We start from the raw sequence: 24,734 nt of genomic DNA on the forward strand, positions 1-24,734 counted from the left end.
GCACAGGCTCCGGACGCGCAGGTTCAGCGGCCGTGGCTCACGGGCCCAGCCGCTCCGCGGCATGTGGGATCTTCCCAGACCGGGACACGAACCCGTGTGCCCTGCATCGGCAGGCGGACTCTCAACCACTGCGCCACCAGGGAAGCCCTACAGTGGATCTGTCTTTAAATGTTATCCACGTTAAAAAAAAAAAAGTCCTTAAGACATCACTAAACTCTTTTCTTAATTTCTACCTATAGTTATTTTTCTGTTCTTTGTCACATGAAAGTTCATACAATGAAATAAAGCTTTCCTTCTTTTCTGTATTCTGAATCAATCTTAGTTTCGAATTAATTCTATCAAACACTATTCCAGGCAATTATTGCCAGCGAGAACGTTGTCAGCACACTTAATCTAACAAATATGTATCTGCTGAGAGTTCATTTTTGTACGCTGACTACCTGTTTGTTCTTAACTGTTTCGAAAAAGTTCAAACACACAGAAAGGTGAAAGAATAGTGCAAACATTTGTAGATGCTTCACGTAGAGCCCCCCCATTTGCTTTTTTCTCTTTCAACAAATGTTAGGTTGAATCTCAGGCATTTGCTGATATTTGAATGTTTCCAACCTAGGAAAATAGTGATTTAAAATGCAGCAACCTAATCCATGTATGTTTCAAGTCATTTGCAGACACCATACAATTCATCCTAAAATACTTCCATACACTTCTAAGAAAAAGGACATTCTGCTGAAGAACCACATAACCATCATCATACCTAAAATAATATTAATTCAATAATATCATGTATTATGAATCCATATTCAGATGTCTGCATTGTACCCAAAATATCTTTCATAACTTTTTTTTTTTTTTTTTTTGCGGTACACGGGCCTCTCACTGTTGTGGCCTCTCCCATTGCGGAGCACAGGCTCCGGACGCGCAGGCTCAGCGGCCATGGCTCACGGGCCTAGCCGCTCCACGGCATGTGGGATCCTCCCGGACCAGGGCACAAACCCGTGTCCCCTGCATCAGCAGGTGGACTCTCAACCACTGCACCACCAGGGAAGCCCCTTTCATAACTTTTTAAGGGCAAAAGGGATCCGCTCAAAAAAGAATCATGTATTGTATTTGATTGTTTTTTTATGACATTATTTTTTGTTGCTTTTCATAACTGACATTTTGTAGACAACCCAAGAAAACTGCCTTGTAGAATGTCACACATTCTGAGCTTATGTGATTGTTTCCTGATAGACTCAGATATTATTGGCAACAATTCTATACAGATGACACGTACTTCTCAATGCATTGCATAAAGAGGCACAAAATGTCAAGCTATTCCCTATTATTTAGCAGTATTTTTAATTTAATTGTAAAACTTTCAAATACATTCCTAAGTAGATGGAATAGTATCATGAACACACATGTGGACACCCTAGCAATTACCTGTCCATGGCTAGTCTTGTTTCATCTGTATCCCAACCCAACTGCCCTCCTTCTAAATTATTTTAAAGCAATTGTAGACACAGTATCATTTCAACCTGTGTTACGAGCAAATATACAGTCTGTGTCCACAGTTACTATTATTTTTTTCAGCCCCCAGTGTATTTGTATCAAGATCCAAATAAGGCCCATACATTGGTCAATACGTCTCAAGTCCTTTCTCACGTCACCTTCATATTTAACTTTCTTCTCACAACTGATTTTTTTTTTTTTTTTTTTTTTTGCGGTACGCGGGCCTCTCACTGTTGTGGCCTCTCCCGTTGCGGAGCACAGGCTCCGGACGCACAGGCTCAGCGGCCACGGCTCACGGGCCCAGCCGCTCCGCAGCCTGTGGGATCTTCCCAGACCGGGGCACGAACGCGTGTCCCCTGCATCGGCAGGCGGACTCTCAACCACTGCGCCACCAGGGAAGCCCTCACAACTGATTTTTGAAGAAACTGGGTTATCTGACTGTACAGTTTGCCAGAGTCTGGAGGTTTGGTTTTTGATTTTTGCAGCCCCAAGATGGTATCTAGCAGACTCCTCTGTCCCTCTGGATTTCCTGTAATTTGGTACTTAAATCTAGAGTCTCAGACTCAAGTGTGCTTTTCTTCGGCCAGACTCCTTCGTGGGCAGTGCTGCGTTCCTGCTACACATCGCATGTAACATCTGGTTGTGTCTTTAGTGGTGATGCTGTTTGATCACCAAGTTAAAGTGAGATCTGCCAGATTTCTTCTTAGCAAAAGTATCTTTACCCCTTTGTGCTTGTTAAGTAATAACTAGGATGATATTTGAGATTCTATGACTATCCTTCTCCCTGATAGCATTTCACTCAACAGTTTCGGTATCCATTGATACCCCTCGCCTGAATCAATCACCACGTTAGCGGTTACAAAACGGTGATTTTCAAAAACTATTCCTCCTTCGTATGTTAGGTGGCATTCTCCTGTAATGTAATATTCTCTCTCTTCGGATCTATCCCTCTCTCTCCCTCTTTCCTTCTCTCCCCACTCTCCCTCCCAGGTAGTTTCATGGATTGTTTTAAGTTAATGTGTTTTAACCCATTACTCTGTCATCATTCTTTCTGATACTCAGATTGTCCCAAATTTGGCTACTGACAGCTCCTTCAAGCCAGCTTCTGTGTCCTTTTGACACAATCCTAATAGCCTCTGAGCACCTCCTTGTTTTCCGACACAACAGGCGTGCCAAGCCAGCCTTGTACTGGCCCCAGACCCCGAATGAGCCATTTCTCCAAGGAGCCCTGGCATTTGGAAATCAAGCTCTGAGATCTAGGTGTGCTCCTCGCTAGTAAAGTATCATTGCTTTGCCTGGACAGAACAAAGGTGTTTTAAGTATCTTACATCTGAGTTCATTTTGACATCCTGAATTCAAACCCAACGAGACAGGATTCTTCATCTCCCTCAACACGATGTTAGCATCTCCCTTCCCCGCAACGAAAACCCCAATTCCCAGTACTTCTCATACACCTACCCATTTGCTCTATCCACAGTACACACAAAACCATTTCAGACAACACACCAATACCACTACCAACACCACTGCCAACAACACTCACGCCCAAGATTCCTTTGGGGTTCTTGCTATCCTCCGAACACAGTCCTGCTAGGTACTAGATCTTTTCCCTGAGATAACCAGACCATGGTTGTCCTTGGAGATACAAAGATATTTTTTGTGTACTTCACATTTCATCATGGAGTATAAAAAAAAGATGCCCTCAAGGGTCGAGATTTTAATAAAATAATTCTTACTGCTACAGTAAGACATACTACGTGCAACACATTTTCTTTTAAAATTGGTGCACGGAGGTGAAGAATGAAATGACCACTAGTACAGTTTGATGCCACTGCCTTGATTCATGCTGAGGACAAGCAGTTTTCTCTGCCTTTGCTTTTGCACATCAGTGCAAATATCAACACAGCAAAAAAATGCAAATAATGTCTTAACATTTTTTCCGGCCCCTCCTCCAATAATGTCTTAATATTATTATGACAATAACTTTGTCCTCATGGAACCCTGAAAGGGTTTCAGGGTTCCCTAGACCCCACTTTAAATAATGGCTACACTATTACACACAGAGTTGTGTATTCAGAAGTTACTTAAATTCTTTGGTTTCTTTTTTTCTGTGCATTGAATTAATTTTACAGTCAGGTTCATTTGAGAGATCACTAATCCCTAATCTACTCATTTTTAGCCCGATTTTAATGCTTCCTGTTTAAAAATGATTAGAAAGCTAGTGGTTCAACCAAAGGAAGTTTAACATTTGGTTTCTAGAGTACACAAATCCAGACACTGAATACAAGATTAATGATGTCAGAGAGTTAATTACAAACCATCTAATGAAATCACTTCAAGAGACAAACAGGCAGACATTTACAGAATTAGAGCTCCACTAACAATAGAAAAAATGCTGTAACATTTATGCTAAGAAGAAGCTCCTAAACAAAGCCTAAATCTGAGATGGTTCTTGGGAGAAAAATTTACCTCTTAAAGAAGGAAGAGTTTTAATTTAACAGTATTTGGCATGCTTGTCTTTTCAAAGACAACTTTCACTGTTGTTTAGCCAACAGAAACAACACACCAAGAAAATACTCTTACTGGAGAAACATAGGTGACATTTATGAAAGTGTAAGTACATTAGACTTTATATAACAATCATCGAGTTCAGTCCCTGAAGTGGCGCTTTTTGACTTACCACCATTCTATGAATCCAAAAACCCCACTGGCCCAGAAGCTTGTTTTAACATAAAGAATTAAAGAGGGGGCTTCCCTGATGGCGCAGGGGTTGAGAGTCCGCCTGCCGATGCAGGGGACACGGGTTCGTGCCCCAGTCCGGGAGGATCCCACATGCTGCGGAGCGGCTGGGCCCGTGAGCCGTGGCCGCTGAGCCTGCGCGTCCGGAGCCTGTGCTCCGCAACGGGAGAGGCCACAACAGTGAGAGGCCCGCGTACCGCAAAAAAAAAAAAAAAAAAAAAAAAGAATTAAAGAGGAAGAAGCACCCAACTTAATGATCCACTGGAAGCAAATATAAGGAATGGAGAGGCTGTTGATATAAATCAATTGCTTCCACGGTCAACTGCATTAGCCCTGGGGCCACTGCAGTGAGCCTGTGTCTGCCTAATTCCTCCTCCTTACTTCTGTATCTGCTCCAGAGGTGCCAGTAGGGAGAGGCTGTAATTACCCATTAGGGACAAAAGGAAGCAATGAATTTTCAAAAAGGCAAAAACCACTACACATTCTTGGGGCATGCAGGGCTCTGTTTCTTGCTGCCCAACTTCAAAAGGCATTAAGAGAAGCATTTCAGACAGTCATAAGTCCCGGGATTTAGCAAAAGTCTCCGTAAAATATTCAAGTGTCTTCAATGCAATAAACTGTTTAACAGATGCAACAAAGAAGGCAAGATTTGCATGCGAGGGACGGAGTGGACCTGATAAAAGAGGATTCATAGGGACAGCCTTCTAACGTGAGACAAGTTAAACAATGTATCAACACTTTAGGCCCAAGAATTTGTCACTTCCCTGTTTCATTCGGCAGTGATCCACTCTGTAGCTATGTAGTCTAGACAGACTACAACAGACATTTTTCTGCAAAGCTTATGTTCCATTTGACTACAACGCCAACTGTAAGACCTACCAAAACAAACCAAAAAAAAAAAAGCAAATACCTGAAAATAAAATATTTCCAACCAGTGGATTATACTTACAGTAGTCAAGCTTGCACAATATTAGGATAAATGCAATCTAGCTAACCAGAAAGAAGTCAAGAAAATTCTCTTCTGCAAGTGAAAACACTTATTATTCATAACTATTTTTTTTTTTTACAATACACAGATTTCTTCCATTCCTTTCACACACACTGTATGTATCTATTCACTCTGTCCTTGCTGGGATAACAACGTGAGTATCATCAAAGGTCAAGTGGGGCCCAAGATGCAGTTCCTCCACCAGTACCCAGACACTAGAAAAGAGTCCTTGGCACCTAACACGGGCCTGGCCTAAAGCAGGTCATCAATAAATCTTTGTATGAAAATGACTACATGTGACCTTGTAGTCATTTTCTCAGGGAAGGTGTAGTTTCCTAGGAAAGGTGCACGGGGTCAAAAGGTACACTCTGTGACATTCCCATCCAAAAGGAATTAAAGATCTTCACCCAGAATTTCTGAGCATCTACATACAAAGTAGTCATATCCACAGCACCTCTTTCAGAAAGGATTGCAGATTTCACTTACAAGCCTTGCAAACTACCCTGGGGCTCATCTCGGGAACAAAGAACGCACATTCGACAGGCTTTGGGGCCACGCAGGTGGGCAGTGAAGGCGGCAGCTCAGGGTAAGGCTACATTGGACAGTGCCGACATGAGTCCAGGAATGGCAGTCACTCCCGCACCCCAGCAGACCAAAGCTACAAAGGCACGGGGCTCAGTGTGCCCAACCTTGGACCTCCCCGGAGAAGTGAGGAATCTGAGTCTTGGTGAGGAATCTCCCAGTTATAAAATGTCAGCTTCTAATGTAAGGACCAAACATCTACAGGCTGGATCTCAAACTCGTTCAGGGAAGGCGCACAGAAGAACTCACAGTGCTAAGTGGAACAGCAAAGAAATTTTAAAAGCTGTAATTTCAAACGTTACTGACGGTATATCTAACTACTGTCTGCTAGTGGTAGTACTGGACACTGAAGTGTTAATAAAATTAAAAGAAAAACTTTAAATTTAAAATAACCCTTCCCTTGTTCATGGTAGCACTATTCCCAAAAGCCACAAAGTAGAGGCAACCCAAGTGTCCATCGACAGATGAATGGCTAAACAAGATGTCACGAACACATACAATGGAATATTATTTACTCTTAAAAAGAAAGGGAATCCTACAAATATTGAATCATTACACTGGATGCCTTGAAACTAATACAGTGCTATAGGTCAATTACACCTCGATAAAAAAATTTTTTTAAAACAAAACAAAACCCACAACAGAGGCCTGAGATTCTGCATTTCTAACAAGCTCCCCATGCTCTGGCCTGCAGAACATGCTTTGTGCAAGGCCCAGCCCATTTTGTTTCCTCTCTTATGAGATGTGACTCTTCCTACTTTCATAATAGCAACTCATGTGTAGATCTTAACCTCCTTCCTACAGGCAGTTAATTCTCATGGCAGACTCCGGATCTCTTTGGCGTCTGTCTTTCTCACCCTGCCCCACTCCAGCACCAAGCATAGAGTCTTACATACTCAGAGGTCCTTAACAAATATGACTAACTGATAAGCAGCATCAACTAGTGCGGGGAAAAAAAAAAAAGGGAAGAAAATTAAAAAATTTTTTTAATCAAAGGTTTTTCTATATCTCAAGGATATCTAAATTCATTCTTCCTGGATTAAAAAGTACCACCACCCAGCCAGAAGGAATACATTTATCATCTATTAGTTTATGAAAGAAAATAAATTTATTCAAAAGCTGATTTTGATAAAGCTTCAGGAAATGTTTCTTATTTCAGGAATACTAGTGTGTATTTCACCTGGAAACATGTTTCATTTAAAGCCCTAAGGAGCAGTACAAAAGAAATTCCTGTGCACTACTGCATTTTCCTCATTAAGTGTTCTGAAAGCAATTTTGATAGCAAGGATGGCAGAATTTGTAGGGCGTACTATCTTGCATCTGTGTAAGGAGACCCTTTACACAAAGGAAAGCATTCCTTCAACCCACTACGAAGGGGGTTGTTTCATATCATTTTCTCCATAAACATCATCATTTCCCTAAATCTCTTATGATTAAATTGGTTGGGTCATAAGAAATGCACATACCTTGCACCATTTACAAAAACTAACTCAAAATGGATCAGACCTAAATATAACACCTAAAACAATAACACTTCTAGAAGAAAACTGGAGAAAATCTTTGTAACCTTGGGTTATGCAAAGAATTCTTAAATAAAACACCAAGCACAATACAGATTTTTTAAATGTATAAATTAGACAATTAAAATCAAGAACTTCTACTCTTCAAAAAAAACTCTTAAGGGAATGAAAAACCAATAGACAAGAAGAAAATACCTGCACATCATTTATCTGATAAAAGACCTATAACCAGAATATATAAAAAACTCTCAAAAGCTCAACAATAAAAACAAATAACCCAATTAAAAAACAGGCAAAAGAGGTGAGCAAACGCTTCACCAAAGATAAATGGATGGCAGGTGAGCACATGAAAAAATTTTCGACATCCACAGTCACTAGGGAAACACAAATTACAACTACGAGACATAACTATCTACCTAGCAGAATGGCTTTTAAAAAACCTGACAATACCAAGTGCTGACACGGATGTGGAGCAACTGGCCCTTTCATAAACTGTTAGTAGAAATGCAAAATGGTATAGCCACTGTGGAAAACAATTTGGCAGTTTCTTATAAAGTTAAACATACACTTAGCACATGATCAAGCAACCCTGCTCCTAGGTGTTACCCAAGTGAAATGAAAATTATGTTCCCACAAAACTTGCAATTAGCAGTTTTATTTCCAAACCTACAAACAATCCAAGTGAACTAGGGAATGGATAAAACAAACTGTGGAACATCGATACCACGTTATTTAACTCAGCAATAAAAGAAAAAATTACTGACAGACACAGCAACATGAATAAAGCTCATCACTATGCCAAGTGAAAAAGACTATACATTGTCTGATTATACTTACAAGATGTCTTGGAAAAGACAGAACTATAGAGAAAATAAATCAGGAGTCAAGATGGAAGAGGAGTAGGAGGACGTGGAGTTCATCTCTCCCCACAAATGCATCAAGAATACAACTTTAAATGGAACAATTCTCACAGAACACCAGCTGAACACTAGCAGAGGACCTTGGACACCTAAAAAGAAAGATCCCCACATAACCAGCTGCGGAAACTGCAAATTGACACCCCCGTGACCAGCTTTGTAAACTGTGCGCCTACAGAACATCTGAACAGACAGCAAGTGCTCCCGCAGCCAAGATGGGTCTAGCTTTAGCAGCTGTAGACTGTGTGGGCACATACACACAGGGGTTGGGCCAGACCAGAGTCTGGGCTGCTCCCACAGTGGATCCAGATCCATGATCACTGCAATCCCGGGACCTGACTTCAGTGGATCTATGCTGGTGGCCTGGTGAAAACAACGTCTGAGAGACACCAGGGCCAACTGCTAGCATACCCATGGTTAAGGTGTGGCCAAGAGCAGTGCCAACAACAGTGTAATCTGAGAGCTCACACAATGGGTGAAAGGTGACACAACAGAGCACACCCACAGGTGAACAGCTCCAGAGGAGAAATAGTAGCTCCCCTCCCAGTGGGAGTGCTCCAATCCCACCCACCTCACACTGCAGATCAGAAACACAACTAAGAAACAGATCTGGGGGCCTCTACTCCAACAACTAGGGAGCAGACCCCACCTCTGACAGGGCAGTGACAACCACAGTGCAAAGGGGAGGCCAGTGCAGGCCTAGCCACCACAACATCAGTCACGCCTCCTATCAAGGAGATAATGGCCAAAAAACAAACCCAAAACAATTAAGAAAAGGGCAACAGAAATACACATATTGATAATTACCTTAAATGTAAATGGACTAGATGCTCCAATCAAAAGGCATAGACTGGCTGAATGGATACAAACACAGACCCGTATATATGCTTTTACAAAAAGACCCTCTTCAGACCTAGGGACACATACACACTTAAAGTGAGGGGATGTAAAAACATATTCCATGCAAATGGAAATCAAAAGCAAGCTGGAGTAGCAATACTCATATTAGACAAAATAGACTTTAAAATACAGACTAAGAGACAAGGAAGGACATTACATAGTGATCAAGGAATCAATGCAAGAAAATATAACACTTGTAATTCATATACACACCCAACATAAGAGCACCTCAGTATATAAAACAAACAATAACAGCCATAAAAGGAGAAACTAAGAGTAACACAATAATAGTGGGGGACTTTAACACCCAATTTCATCAATGGACAGACCATCCAGACAGAAAAATCAATAAGGAAACACAGGCCTTCAATGACACATTAGACCAGACGGACTTCATTGATATTTATAGACATTCCATCCAAAAACAGCAGAATACACATTCTTTTCAAGTGCACATGGAACATTCTCCAGGACTGATCACATGGTGGGCTACAAAGGGAGCCTTGGTAAATTTAAGAAAGTTTAAAGCATATCATCTTTTCTGACCACAATGCTATGAGATCAGAAATTAACCACAAGAAAAAAAAAACTGTAAAAAACACAAACACATGGTGGCTAAACAATATGTTACTAAGCAATCAATGGATCACTGAAGAAATCAAAGAGGAAATTTTAAAAATACCTAGAGACAAATACCAATCAAAACACCATGATTCAAAACCTATGGGACACAGCAAAAGCAGTTCTAAGAGTGAAGTTTATAGCAATACAATCTTACCTCAGGAAACAAGAAAAATGTCAAACAACCTAAACTTACACCTAGAGTAACCAGAGAAAGAACAAACAAAACCCAAAGTCAGTAGAAGGAAAGAAATCATAAAGATCAGAGCAGAAATAAATGAAACAAAGATGAAGAAAACAACAGAAAAGATCAATGAAACTAAAAGCTGGTTCTCTGAAAGGATAAACAAAATCAATAAACCTTTAGCCAGACTCATAAAGAAAAAAAGGGAGAGGGTTAAAATCAATAAAATTAGAAATGAAAAAGGAGAAGTTACAATTGACACCACAGAAATACAAAGGATCATAAGAGACTACTACAAGCAACTGTATACCAATACAACTGACAACCCAGTAAAAACAGACAATTTTTTAGAAAAGTACAATCTCATAAGACTGAACCAGAAGAACTAGAAAATATGAACAGACCAATCACAAGTAATGAAATTGAAACTGTGATTTAAAAACTCTCAACAAACAAAAGTCCAAGACCAGATGGCTTCACAGGCAAATTCTGTCTAACATTTAGAGAACAGTTAACACCTATCCTTCTGAAACTATTCCAGAAAGCTGAAGGAGAAGGAACACTCCCAAACTCATTCTATGAGGCCACCATCACCCCAATACCAAAACCAGACAAAGATACCACAAAAAGAAAATTACAGGCCAGTATCACTGAAACATAGATGCAAAATTCCTCAACAAAATACCAGCAAACTGAATCCAACAACACATTAAAAGTATCATACACCATGATCAAGTGGGATTTATCCCAGGGCTGCAAGGATTTTTCAATATCTGCAAATTAATCAGTGTGATACACCACATTAACAAACTGAAGAAAAAAAACCATATGATCATCTCAACAGATGCAGAAAAAGCTTTTGACAAAACTCAACACTGATTTACAATAAACTCTCCAGAAAGGCGGCATTGAGGGAGCATACCTCAACGTAATAAAGCCCATATACGACAAACCTACAGTTAACATCATACTTAACGGTGAAAAGCTGAAGGCATTTCCTTTGAGATCAGGAACAAGACAAGGATGTCCACTCTCACCACTTTTATTCAACATAGTTTTGCAAGTCCTCCCATGGCAATGAGAGAAGAAAAAGAAATAAAAGGAATCCAAATTAGAAATGAAGTAAAACTGTCACTGTTTGCAGATGACATGATACTATACATAGAAAATCCTAAAGATGCTACCAGAAAACTACTAGAGCTCATCAATGAATTAGGTAAACGTGCAGGATACAAAATTAATACACAAAAATCTATTGCATTTCTACACACTAACAACAGATCAGAAAGAGAAACTCAAGAAACAATCCCATTTAACATCTCATTGAAAAGAATAAAATACCTAGGAATAAACCTACTTAAGGAGGCAAAAGACTTGTACTCCGAAATCTGTAAGATGCTGATGAGAGAAATCGATGATGACACAAACAGATGGAAAGATATACCATGTTCTTGGATTGGCAGAATCAATACTGTCAAAATGACTATACAACCGAAGGCAATCAACAGATTCAATGCAATCCCTATCAAATTACCAATGGCATTTTTCACAGAACCAGAACAAAAAAATTTTAACTTGTATGGAGACAAAAAAGACCCTGAACATCCAAAGCAATCTTGAGAAAGAAAAACGGAACTGGAGGAATGAGGCTCCCTGACTTCAGGCTATACTACGAAGCTACAGTCATCAAACCAACATGGTACTGGCAGAGAAACAGAAATACAGATCAACGGAACAGGACAGAAAGCCCAGAAATAAACCCACGCACCTACGGTCAATTAATCTTCAAAAAAAGTAGGCAAGAATATACAATGGAGAAAAGACAGTCTCTTCAGTAAGTGGTGCTGGGAACACTGGACAGCTACATGTAAAAGAATAAAATTAGAATATTCTTTAACACCATACACAAAAATAAACTCAAAATGGATTAAAGACCTTAATGTAAAACTGGATACTAATAAAACTCTGAGAGGAAAACATAGGCAGAACACTCTTTGACATAAACTGCAGCAATATTTTTTTGGATCCATCTGTTAGAGTAATGGAAATAAAAACAAAAATAAACAAATGGGACCTAACGAAACTTAAAAGCTTTTGCACAGCAAAGGGAATGATAAAAAAAAAAAAACAAAAAAAATCCCGAAAAGACAAACTATGGAATGGGAGAAAATATTTGCAAAGGATGCAATTGACAAGGGCTTAATCTCCAAAATATACAAACAGCTCTTACCACTCAACAACAAAAAAACAAACAATCCAACTGAAAAACAGGCAGAAGACCTTAACAGACATTTCTCCAAAGAAGACATACAGATAGCCAGTAGGCACATGAAAAGAGGCTCAACATCACTAATTATTAGAGGAATGCAAATCAAAACTACCATGAGGTACCACCTCACACTGGTCAGAATGACCATTATGAAAAACTCTACAAATAACAAATGCTGGAGAGGGTGTGGAGAAAAGGGAACCCTCCTACACTGCTGGTGGGAATATAAGTTGGTGCAGCCACTATGGGAAACAGTATGGAGGTTCCTTAAAAAACTAAAAATAGAATTACCATATGATCTGGCAATCCCACACCTGGGCATATACCTGGACAAAACTATAATTCAAAAAGATACATGCATCCCTATGTTCATAGCAGCACTATTCACAATAGCCAAAACATGGAAACAACCTAAATGTCCATCAACAGATGAACAGATAAAGAAGATATGATACACACATACAATGGAATATTACTCAGCCATAAAAAAGAATGAAATACTGCCATTTGCAGCAACATGAATGGACCCAGAGATTATCATACTAAGTGAAGTAAGTCAGAGAAAGACAAATAATCACATGATATTGCTTACATGTGGAATCTAAAAAGAAATGATACAAGTGAACTTATTCACAAAACAGAAACAGACTTACATACTTAGAAAACGAACTTACAGTTACCAAGGGGAAGGTTGGGGGCATAGACTGGGAGTCTGGGATTGACATGTACACTCTGCTATATTTAAAACTGGTAATCAACAAAGACCTACTGTATACCACAGGGAACTGTGCTCAATATTCTACAATGACCTAAATGGAAAAGAACTTGAAATACAATAGATACATATATATGTATAATTGAATCACTCTGCTGTACACCTTAAACTAACACAACATTGTGAATCAACTGTAATGCAATATAAAACAAAAATTTTTTAAAAGAAAAGAAACATTCACCTTCAGAATGGCAGGAACTTACATGGCGTTTATACTCACCTTCATCCGCCCCCTTCACAAGGCAACTTCTGGTCTGGAGGATGCTGAGCCTAGTTTCCAGTTCCCTTAAACTGCAGGGAGCAAAGCAGACACTGACTGCAACATTCTAACCAGTCAAGGGTTAGAAGGCTGCCTGATGGTCCCTGTCTCACCTAACTCAGTCTCAGGTGAGGAAAAGCTCCAGCCATTGCTCACAAAATCTGCGGGGGACTACAGACCTGCAGATGCCTGGGATGAGAGTTTATGCATGGAGAAATACAACAGTCCATCTAAAACTCCAAGGAGAAGGTTGGGTAAAACTTCTTGGGAAATTAAGACATTCAAAAGAAGCTGTGTATATGGGAGAATTGAGAAAGCCACACACAGGCCCAACAGATACATTCTCAAAAAAGATGTGAGAAAACCTTACGCTTCTGGACTCGGAGCATGGCCAGCCAATCACTGAATGGTTTTCCTGGCATACAGCCAGTCTTCAAACACTGGAAAAGGTGGCAGTTTCTCAAATACCCAACTTTTGACAAAGAGCAAAGGCATACAAAGAAACAAAATTGAAAGGAACAAAATAATAGGTAGAAACAGATGTCCCTAAGGAAGCACAGACTGGGGACTCACTAGACAAAGGCAACTGCCTTAAATATGCTCAAAGAGCAAAGAGAAAACACAAAGAGCTAGGGTAAATCAAGAAAATGATTTATAAGCAAAAGGATGATATCAATAAAGAGACATACATTATAAAAAGGAAAAGAAACAGAAATTTTGGAGAAAATGTAATAACTAAATTGAACATTTCCCTAGAGGAGTACAAAATCAGATTGATGATGAGGCAGAAGAATCAGAGATATGACAAAATAATGGCAAAAAAATTCCCCAAATTTGATGAAAAACATGAATTATAGAAATGCCAAGGAGGATAAACCCAAGAGATCCACACTGAGGCACATTTTAATCAAACTGCTGAAAGAAAAGAGAATGTTGAAAGCAGCAAGAGAAAAGCAACGCCTAACAACAGGGATCCTCAATGAGATTACCAACTAATTGCTCAGCAGAAACTTTGGAGGGCAGAAGGCAGTGGAATGACATATTCAAGGTGCTGGAAGTAAAAACTGTCAACCAAGAATTCAGTATCTGGAAAACTGTCCTTCAAAAATGAGGTGGAAATTAAGACATTACCAGATAAACAAAAACTGAGAGACTTCATTACTACTAGACCTGCCCACAAGAAATCCTAAAGGCAGTCCTTCAGGTTGAAATGAAACGACAGTAACTCAAAGCCATACAAAATACAAAGCTTTCAGGTAAAGGTAAATACATAAACAAATATAAAACCCAGTATCATTGTAAATTTGTTTTATAACTCCACTTTTTATTTTCTATAAAATTAAAAAAACACGAATCTATGTTCATGGCTGCACAATGCATAAAGATGTCATTTGTGACAACAACAAAGGGGGGAGACAGAGCTGTATAGGAATAGAGCTTTTGTATGCCACTGAGGTTAAATTGGTATCATTCAAATTAGATTGTTTTAATTTTAGAATGTTATAGGTAACTCCCATGGTAACCACAAAGAAAATATCTACAGAATACACACAAGAGGAAATGAGAAAACAATCAAAACATGTCACTACAAAGAAATCAACAAAACACAAACACAGGCAGTAATTCAAGAAATGAGGGTCAAGAAAGCCAAAAGACATACACAGAAAACAAAAAACAAAAGGGTAAAAGTCAAGTCCTTCTCCATCAGTAATCACTTTAAATACAAATGGATTAAACTCTACAATCAAAAGATATAGATTGGCAGAACGTATTAAATAACAGGATCCAACCATATGCTGTCTACAAGAGGTTTACTTCAGATCTAAAAACAAACAGGTTGAAAGTGAAAGAAGGGAAAAAGATATCCAATGCAAGTAATAACCCAAAGAGAGACCAATACTAATATCAAAATAGATAAGTAAAACTAATAATAGTAAAATTAATAATAAGAGACAAAGAACATTACATATTGATAAAAGGGTCAACTCATCAAGAAGATACAATTATAAATATGTACGAACCAAACATCACAGCTTTAAAATACATGAAGAAAACATGGACATAATTGAAAGAAATAGTTCTACAATAATAGTTGGAGATCTCAATACCCTACTTTCAATAATGTATAGAAACCCAGAGAGAAGATCAATAAGGAAAAAGGAATTGAACCTTATAAACCAACTAGAACAGACATATATAGAACATTCCAACAGCAGAATATACATTTTCCTCAAGAGCACATGGAAAAGTCCCCAAGACAGACCATATGTGACACCACAAAACGAATATAAATTTAAAAGATTAAGATCATACAAACTATCTTTCCAATCATAATAAACCTAGAAATCAATAACAGAAGAAAAACTAGATAATTCACAAATAAGTGGAAATTAAACAACACTCTTTAGCAACCAGTTGGTCAAAGAAGAAAACACAAGGGAAATTAGAAAATACTTTCAAACAAACGAAAGCAAAAGCAAAATATACCAAAACTTATGGGATGCAGAGAAAGCAATGCTAAGAAGGAAATTTATAGCTATAAACATTTATATTAAAAAAGAAGCAAAGTTTGTTGCTTAATATAAAAAACCAACAAACTAATTTTATACCACAAGGGACTAGAAAAAGTACAGCTAATAAACCCAAAGGTAGCAGAAGGAAGGAAACAAAGATTACAGCAGAGATAAAGAATAAAAAACCAATAGAGAAAAATCAGTAAAACCAAAAGTTGGTTCTATGACAGTAACAAAATTGACAAACTTTTAGGTAGATTGACTAAGAGAAAAAAAGACAGAAGATCCAAATTATTGAAATAAAGCGGGTTCATTACTATCAATTGTGCAAAAATAAAAAGGATAATAAAAGAGTACTATGAACAATTATAGGTCAACAAATTGGGCTAGCTAGATAAAATGGGTAAATTCCTAAAAACACACAACCTTCCAAGACTGATTCCTGAGGAACAGAAAACCTAAAAAGACCTCTAACCAGTAAGGATTTGAATCAACAATGAAAAACCTCCCAACAAGGTGTATCTCAGGACCAGAATTCTGTTTAACATTTAAAGAAAAATTAACACAGACCCTTCTCAAACTCTTCAAAAAAACTGAAGAAGAGAGAATACCTCTTAACTCATTCTATGAGGCTGGGATTACCCTCACAGCAAAGCCAGACAAATAACCTACAAGAGAAGTACAAAGCAATATCCCTTATGATGCAAAAATCCTCAACAAAATACTAGCAAACCAAATTCAGCAGCACAGTAAAAGGACTATACAAGATGACCTAGTGGGATATACTTCTGCAATGCAGCATCATTCAACATATGAAAATTGATCAAAGTAATGTACTACATTAACCTGATGAAAGGAAAAAAAACTCAAATGATGCAGGAAAAGCATCTGACAAAATTCAAAACACTTTCATGCTTTTTAAAAAAACTCAACAATCACCAACCCCACAACTAATATCATACTCAATGGTGAAAGACTGAAAGCTTTCCCCTAAGATCAGGAACAGGACAAGGACACCCAATTTCACCACTTCTATTCAACACAGCATTTGAAGTTCTAATCAGAGCAATTATACAACAAAAATAAAAGGCATCTGAATTGGAAAGAAGGCAGTAAAATTATCTATTGGCAGGTGACATGACCATCTATGTAGAAAATCCTAAAGAGTCCACAAAAACTGTTAGCACTAATTAACGAACTGAATACAAATCAGTAGCATTTCTATATGCTAACAATGAACAATCCGAAAAGGAAATTAAGAAAACAATTCCATTTATAAGAGCATCAAAAAAAAAACCAACAACAAAAAACCCTTAGGAATTATCTTGGGCCATAAGGCTAAAGATTTATACACTGAAAACTATACAACATCACTAAATGAAATTACTGATGACATAAATAAATGGAAAGACATCACGTGTTCAGAGACTGGGAGACTTAATATTGTTTAGATGACAGTACTACCCAAAGCTATTTATATACCCAGTGCAATCCTCATCAGAATCACAGCTCTTCTTAAAATTCATGTGGAATCTCAAGGGGCCCTGAAAAATCAAAACAATCTTCAAAATGAAGAACTTCATTGGAAGACTCACACTTACTGATCTAAATATTTACTACAGGGCTTCCCTGGTGGCGCAGTGGTTGAGAGTCCGCCTGCCGATGCAGGGGACACGGGTTTGTGCCCCGGTCCGGGAAGATCCCACATGCCGCGGAGCGGCTGGGCCCGTGAGCCATGGCCGCTGAGCCTGCGCGTCCGGAGCCTGTGCTCCGCAACGGGAAGGGCCACAACAGTGAGAGGCCCGCGTACCGCAAAAAAAAAAAAAAAATTTACTACAAAGCTACACTACCCCAAACAGTATGGTCGTAGCATAAAGACAGATAGTTATATCAGTGCAACAGAATAGAGAGCCCAGAAATAAACCCTTGACTAGATGGTGAAATGATTTTTGACTAGATGGTCAAATCATTTTTGACAAAGATGCCAAGACTGTTCAATGGGGAAAGGACAATCTTTTCAACAAATGATGCTGGAAAAACTGGATTCCACATGCAAAGAATGAAGTTGGATCCTCACCTTACACCATCTACAAAATACTCAGAATGCATCAAACATCTAAATGTAAGAGCTAAAACTATAAAAACTCTTTTCTTTCTTGGAAGAAAACATAGAAGGGAAAATTTATGACACTGGATTTAGCAATGATTACTTGGACATGACACCAAAGGCAGAGACAACAACAGGAAAAAAATAAATCGGACTTCATCAAAATTAAAAACTTTTCTGCACCAAAGGACACTACCAAGAGAATGAAAAAGGCAACCTAGAGAATGGGAGAAAATACTTGTAAATCATTTATATGAAAAAGGGTTAATATCCAGAATATGCAAAGAACTCATACAGCTGAACAACAGCAAAACAAACAATCCAATTTAAAAATGAACAAAGGACTTGAACAACAGTTCTCCAAATATATGCAGATGGCCAGAAAACAGCCGAAAAGATGCTCAACATCACTAATCTTTAGGGAAATGTAAATCAAAACCACAATGAGATATCACTTCACACCCATAAGGATGGTCATTATCAAAAAATTAGAAAATAAGTGTTGGTGAGTACGTGGAGAAACTGGAACATGTGTGCACTGTTAGTAGGAATGTAAAACGGTGCAGCCACTGTGGTAAACAATATGATAGTTCCCAAAAAATTTAAACACAGAGTTACCATACAATCCAACAATTCCACTTTTAGGTATACGCCCAAAAGTATGGAAAGCAGCGATTCAAACATATTTTATACCAATATTTATAGCAGCATTATTAATGATAGCCAACAGGTAGAAACAGCCCAGATGTCCATGGATGGATGAATGGATGAACAAAATGTGGTATGTGTGTGTGTATGTGTGTACATTTATATATATATATATATACACACATATATACACATACACACACACAATGGATTATTATTCAGCTTTCAAAAAGAATGAAATTCTGATATATCTTTGAATACAGATAAATCTTGAAAACATTATGCTAAGTGAAAAACATCAGACATGAAAGGACAAATATTGTATGACTCCAGTTATAAGAGGTACTTAGAATAGTCAAATTCATAGAGACAGAAAGTAGAATGGTGGTTACTAGAGGCTGGGGGGAAGGAGGAACCAAGCACATTGTTTAACGGGAATGGAGTTTCAGTTCAGGATGACGAAAAAGCTCTGGATATGAATAGCAGTGATGGTTGTACAACAATGTGACTGTACTTAATGTCGCTGAATTATACACTTGAAAATGGTTAAAATAGTAAAATTTATGTTATGTACATTCTACCACAATAAGAAAAGCAGAAGAAAAAAAAAATCAATGCTATTTTTAAAAGAGAAAATATAAGTGGGAAGAAATTTATAGACGTGTCTGTGTCTAGGGTTTAGAATAGTTATTCAGAAGGGTAGCCAAGGAACAGAAGTTTTGGCAGAGGTCCTGGTAGGGAAGTGAGCCAAACCACTTGGAAAGTTCTGGGTAATTTCCTTTTCCAGAAAGGTCAGCAGACAGGAAATGTGAAGCCAATGTTAAGATTTCTTTGTACTCTAAAAGACTGATTATCCAACCAGACTAGTCTGCTCTATGTTTTTCAACAAGCTGCTATTGACATTTTGGTGGCTTCTTCCTGTAGGACTCTCCTGCCCCACCTGCCACAGGGCACTTAACATCCCTGAACTCTGAACCACTTAATAACAGGCATATTCCCCCCACCGCACAACGACAAGCCAAAAGAAGCCCACATATTTCTATTACCACCACGACCCCAGTTCACTCAGTTGACAACCAGAGTGAATCCAAATTGAAATACGTGTGCCTTTGCGTGTCTGTCAGGACAGGGCAGGTTATAAAGCAGCAGCAAACAACTCCAAGTCTGAACGGTCTACAGCAAGAAAGGCTTCCTTCTTGTTCATATGACAGGTTTGTGCCGGGCCAGCCCGATGAACCACTCCACACTGTCCTCACACAGGATCCAAGGTGACAGAACTTCCACCACCGGGAATACAGGCAGAGGCAGAAGCAGGGGGAGGGAGACGGGGTAGATGATGCACAGGCTTTAAAGAATTCCACCTGGACATGACACACAACACTTCTGCTCAAATGTCATCAGCCAGAGCACATCAAGTAGCTCTGCCTGTCTCAGGGGCCAGGAAAGTGCACTCCTCCCATTTACCCAGAAGGAAAAGAATAAGAATATTTGTACAGAGCTCTGACGGCTTCCAAACTATTACTGGAAAGCATCCTGCGAAGTAGAACACGCTATGTCAATGTTCATTATTCAAAGCGATTACAGAGTATAATTGTACCAACATGTGCCGGGCACCATGCTAAGGGATCCGATGAGCAATGAGTCATAACGGTGGGGTGACACACTCTATAGTCAATTTCAATGTGGTGCGATAAATACAAACAGGGAGGTCAGCCCAGGAGGGCACCTGACCCAGACATTTGGCGATGGTCAGGAAGAATTCTAAGAGCCTCGAGGTCGGCCACGTCCACACAGCTGTGGGACAAAGTCAGCCTAGAGGACTTGCAGGAAATTCACAGGTGGAAGCAGGAGTCTGGAGAACCTCAAGGCAGAGGGAACATCATCTTTCAGGGGAGGCTAGTGTCCGTGTGCTCAATGCAGACAAGTACTGAACAGATCTTCACACTTTTGAGGGATGAGGGGGGAAACTCTTCATCCCACAGCCCAGCTCCGGAAGCCTTTATACAGGGATCCTCTTGACACACTTCTGCCCTGCTAGTGGAAAACACGCCAAACGATCCCTGGGATGCTGGCCCGTGCAGGCTGCCAACACCACTTGGGCTCCTGGCTTTGTGCCACAGTGAATGTACACACTCCTAAGAGTGTATCCTTTCTCAGCTCCTAATTACAGTCAGGGAAGAGGATCCACTTGCTACCATAAAGGTCACGAGGACAACTAGATGCTCTTTTCAGTGAGTTTTTGAAGCTGTCAGTGTGGGAAAAGAGAATGAGGTGTTCTTTTGTTTTTGTTTTTCTTTTTAAGTCAGGTAAGGAAAGCCTTCTGTAAGAGGCCATGGGCCGGATGAGACCCCATTGGCTTCAACTATTTTAATTTTTTTAAATCCCCCAATAAAAAATGCCTGGGACCAATTGTGAGAAAAAAACAGAGAATTAAGAACAAACAATGATTTTCAGCAGCACAGTATTGGCACAAAAACAGAAATATGGATCAGTGGAACAGAACAGAGAGCCCAGAAATAAACCCACACATCTATGGTCAATTAATCTTCAACAAAGGAGGAAAGAACATACAATGGAGAAAACACAGTCTCTTCAGCAATTGGTGCTGGGAAAGCTGGACAGCTACATGTAAATCAATGAAGTTAAAACACACCATCACACCACACACAAAAATAAACTCAAAATGGCGTAAAGACTTAAATATAAAACATGACAACATAAAACTCCTAGAAATGAAAATAGGCAAAACATTCTCTGCAAATCGTAGTAAAGTTTTCTTAACTCAGTCCCACAAAGTTATAGAAATAAAAGCAAAAATAAACAAATGGGGAGAGCTGAGGAGGAACCTTCAAGATGGCAGAGGAGTAAGACGTGGAGATCACCTTCCTCCCCACAAATACAACAGAAATACATCTACATGTGGAACAACTCCTACAGAACACCTACTGAACGCTGGCAGAAGACCTGATTTCCCAAAAGGCAAGAAACTCCCCACGTACCTGGGTAGGGCAAAAGAAAACAAAGACAACAGAATAGGGACGGGACCTGCACCAGTGGGAGGGAGCTGTGAAGGAGGAAAAGTTTCCACACACTAGAAGCCCCTTCGCGGGCGGAGACTGCAGGTGGAAGGGGGGAAGCTTCGGAGCCACGGAGGAGAGCACAGCAACAGGGGTGCGGAGGGCAAAGCTGAGAGATCCCCACACAGAGGATCAGTGCCAACCAGCACTCACCAGCCTGAGAGGCTTCTCTGCTCACCCACCGGGGTGGGCGGGGCCTAGGAGCTGAGGCTTGGGCTTTGGAGGTCGGATCCCAGGGAGAGGACTGAGGTTGGCTGCGTGAACACAGCCTGAAGGGGGTTAGTGCACCACAGCTAGCCGGGAGGGAGTCCGGGAAAAGTCTAGACCTGCCTAAGAGGCAAGAGACCATTGTTTCAGGGTGTGCAAGGAGAAGGGGTTCAGAGCACCGCCTAAACGAGCTCCAGAGAGGGGCATGAGCCACGGCTCTCAGTGCAGACCCCAGAGACGGGCATGAGACGCTAAGGCTGCTGCTGCAGCCACCAAGAAGTCTGTGTGCGAGCACAGGTCACTCTCCACACGTCCCCTCCCGGGAGCCTGTGCAGCCCGCCACTGCCAGGGCACTGTGATCCAGGGACAACTTCCCAGGGAGAACACACGGCGCTCCTCAGGCTGGTGCAACGTCACGCCGGCCTCTGCCGCCACAGACTCACCCGCATTCCGTACCCCTCCCTCCCTCCGGCCTGAGTGAGCCAGAGCCCCCAAATCAGCTGCTCCTTTAACCCCGTCCTGTCTGGGTGGGGAACAGACGCCCTCAGGCGACCTACAAGCAGAGGCTGGGCCAAATCCAAAGCTGAACCCCGGGAGCTGTGTGAACAAAGAAGAGAAAGGGAAATTCCTCCCAGCAGCCTCAGGAGCAGTGGATTAAATCTCCACAGTCAACTGGATGTACCCTGCATCTGTGGAATACCTGAACAGAAAACGAATCATCCCAAAACTGAGGTGGTGGACTTTGGGAGCAACTGTAGACTTTGGGTTTGCTTTCTGCATCTAGTTTGCTTCTGGTTTTATGTTTACCTTAGTTTAGTATTTAGAGCTTATTATCAATGGTAGATTTGTTTATTGACTTGGTTGCTGCCTTCCTTTTTATTTTTAATATACATATATATTTTTTCTTCTTTTTCTCTTTTTCTGAGTGTGTATGTTTCTTTGTGTGTTTCTGTCTGTATAGCTTTGCTTTTACCATCTGTCCTAGGATTCTATCTGTCCTTTTTTTTAGTATAGTTTTTAGTACTTGTTATCATTGGTGGATTTGCTTTTAGGTTTGGTTGCTCTCTTCTTTCTTTCTTTTTCTTTTTTTATTACTCTTTTACTTTTTTATTTTTAATAATACTTAAAAAGTTTTTATTTAAATAATTTGTTTATTTTATTTTATTTATTTTTTCTCCCTTTTCTTCTGAGCCGTGTGGCTGACAGGGTCTTGCTGCTCCGGCCAGGTGTCAGGCCTGAGCCACTGAGGTGGGAGAGCTGAGTTCAGGACACTGGTCCACCAGAGACCTCCTGGCTCCATGTAATATCAAATGGCGAAAGCTCTCCCAGAGATTTCCATCTCAATGCTAAGACCCAGCCCCGCTGAACAACCAGCAAGCTACAGTGCTGGACACCCTATGCCAAACAACTACCAAGACAGGAACACAACCCTACACATTAGCGGAGAGACTGCCTAAAATCATAATAAGGTCACAGACACCCCAAAACACACCACCAGATGTGACCCTACCCACCAGAAAGACAAGATCCAGCCTCATCCACGAAAACACAGGCACCGGTCCCCTCCACCGGGAAGCCTACACAACCCAGTGAACCAAACTTAACCACTGGCAGCAGACACCAAAAACAACGGGAACTACGAACCTGCAGCCTGCAAAAAGCAGACCCCCAAACACAGTAAGTTAAGCAAAATGAGAAGACAGAAATATATAGCAGACGAAGGAACAAGGTAAAAACCCACCAGATCAAACAAATGAAGAGGAAACAGGCAGTCTACCTGAAAAAGAATTCAGAGTAATGATAGTAAATATGATCCAAAATCTTGGAAATAGAATGGAGAAAATACAAGAAACATTTAACAAGGACCTAAAAGAACTAAAGAGTAAACACAAACAATGATGAACAACACAATAAAAGAAATGAAAGCTTCTCTAGAAGGAATCAATAGCAGAATAACTGAGGAAGAAGAACGGGTAAGTGACCTGAAAGATAAAATAGTGGAAATAACTACCAGAAAGCAGAATAAAGGAAAAAGAATGAAAAGAATTGAGAACAGTCTCAGAGACCTCTGGGACAACACTGAACGCACCAAAATTCAAATTATAGGAGGTCCCAGAAGAAGAAGAAAAAAAGAAAGGGACTGAGAAAATATTAGAAGAGATTATAGTTGAAACTTCCCTAATATGAGAAAGGAAATAATCAATCAAGTCCAGAAAGCGCAGAGAGTCCCATACAGGATAAATGCAAGGAGAAACACGCCAAGACACATGTTAATCAAACTATCAAAAATTAAATACAAAGAAAAAATATTAAAAGCAGCAAGGAAAAAGCAGCAAATAACATAGAAGGGAATACCCATAAGGTTAATAGCTGATCTTTCAGCAGAAACTCTGCAAGCCAGAAGGGAGTGGCAGGACATATTTAAAGTGACGAAAGGGAAAAATCTACAACCAAGATTACTCTACAGCAAGGACCTCAGTCAGATTCGACGGAGAAATTAAAACCTTTACAGACAAGCAAAAGCTGAGAGAATTCAGCACCACCAAACCAGTGTTACAACAAACGCTAAAGGAACTTCTCTAGGCAGGAAACACAAGAGAAGAAAAAGACCTACGATAACAAACACAAAACAATTAAGAAAATGGTAATAGGAACATACATATCAATAACTACCTTAAATGTAAATGGATTAAATGTTCCAACTAAACAAACAATACAGACTGGCTGAATGGATACAACAAGACCCGTATATATGCTGTCTACGAGAGACCCATTTCAGACCTAGGGACACATACAGACTGAAAGTGAAGGGATGGAAAAAGATATTCCAGGCAAATGGAAATCAAAAGAAAGCTGAAGTAGCAATACTCATATCAGACAAAACAGACTTTAAAATAAAGACTATTACAAGAAACAAAGAAGGGCACTACACAATGA

The 24,734-nt window shown here is 39.9% G+C and overlaps 1 protein-coding gene across 3 annotated transcripts in view; it reads right to left on the reverse strand.

Annotated features, from left to right (window-relative positions):
- Positions 1-24,734, reverse strand: part of CDCA7L (cell division cycle associated 7 like) — a 52,370-nt gene that overhangs the window by 15,691 nt on the left and 11,945 nt on the right. The gene's annotated exons all lie outside the window — the stretch shown is intronic.

Source organism: Phocoena sinus, chromosome 9 (assembly GCF_008692025.1).
Source record: "Phocoena sinus isolate mPhoSin1 chromosome 9, mPhoSin1.pri, whole genome shotgun sequence".
Classification (NCBI taxonomy): Eukaryota; Metazoa; Chordata; class Mammalia; order Artiodactyla; family Phocoenidae; genus Phocoena; species Phocoena sinus.